The sequence below is a fragment of the Mus caroli genome, chromosome 5, assembly GCF_900094665.2.
Source record: "Mus caroli chromosome 5, CAROLI_EIJ_v1.1, whole genome shotgun sequence".
Lineage (NCBI taxonomy): Eukaryota > Metazoa > Chordata > Mammalia > Rodentia > Muridae > Mus > Mus caroli.
In genome coordinates, this window is record NC_034574.1 from 107,068,436 (window position 1) to 107,069,755 (window position 1,320).

The window sequence follows — 1,320 nt, forward strand, 5'->3', positions numbered from 1 at the left end:
GATGGTTGTGAGCCACCATGTGGTTGCTGGGATTTGAACTCTGGACCTTTGGAAGAGCAGTCGGGTGCTCTTACCCACTGAGCCATCTCACCAGCCCGTGGTTGTTTTCTTAAATGAAAGAATACTAGGATCTGGCAGCTGCACGGTTCCAGGTTCCACATGGGTCCCAAGGCCTCCGTGCCTGTGCCCGCTGTGGTGTCTGACTCCTGAAGCTAGCCTTCCCTGCAGATGTATCGTTTACCTCTCAGTGAGGGCTTCACCTGCTTCCCTGGGAATAACAAACAAGGCAGAGTTTACACAGATGTGCAGAGTGCCGAGTGATGGTTTGAGACGTGCTCTAGTGACTACCACAGTCAAGCCAGCATCTTCTGGAGTCATGGCCATAGTGCGCGCACACGTGTGTGTGTGTGTGTGTGTGTGTGTGTGTGTGTGTTGACAACCCATCAGGATCCTCTTAACATGTGTATGAGTGATGACAATGCATCAGGATCCTCTTTCAGTAAGTTTTACTTGTGCTTAGTTAATGACAGTCACCGTTCTGGGCACCCTGAAGGCTATGTCCCCATGCTACCTTCCACCTGGACTAGCAGTCTGCGTCTCTCTGAGTTTGTCATGAGAGACGGTTCACCTGGGTAGTCAGCAAGCACAGTGCCGCCTGCCTTCTCCTGGGAGAACAGTCTCCATCGTGGAGAGGGGTAGTCATCTACACGGTTTCCTTACCCTCCCCTCTGGGGGGGCGGGGCTTGCTTCTGTGCCCTGGGTGCTGGGCCAGCGCTGCTCTGGGCGTGGAGCCACAGTTGTCTTCATACTGTGCTGAGCTAGGCTACTCTTCCTTCACACCAGAAAGAGATTGGATCGATCATATGCTAAGTCGGTTGGTTGGTTGGTTGGTTGACTTGAAACAGGCGGTCACTGTTGTAGCCCAGGCTGTCTCCTGAGACTCAATCCTTCAGTGTCCCATGGACAGGGACTGCAGGTCACCAGACATGTCTAGTTGTCTGTAGTTTTTTGAAGAATCTCCACTTTGATTTCTGCAGTGGCTGCCCAGTTCTTGCCACAGTGTGGCACAGTTGCTTTCTCCAGTCTTTGCCAGTACATCATGTCCTTGTGTGCCCATGCCCGTAAGTGTGGAGGCCAGATGGAAGTCTGAGGGCTACTTGTTTCTGGAGACATGGTCTCTCACTGATCTGGAATTTACTAAGTCAGCTAGGCTGGCTGAGAAGTGAGCACTGGCCCCTGCCTGTCCCCACCTACAAATGTGCTAAAAATGCTACAGACATGCCTGGCTTTGGTTTTTGGATTTTTTTGTTTGTTTGTTTT

The 1,320-nt window shown here is 51.7% G+C and overlaps 1 protein-coding gene across 5 annotated transcripts in view; it reads left to right on the forward strand.

Annotated features, from left to right (window-relative positions):
* Positions 1-1,320, forward strand: part of Usp30 (ubiquitin specific peptidase 30) — a 57,124-nt gene that overhangs the window by 47,032 nt on the left and 8,772 nt on the right. The gene's annotated exons all lie outside the window — the stretch shown is intronic.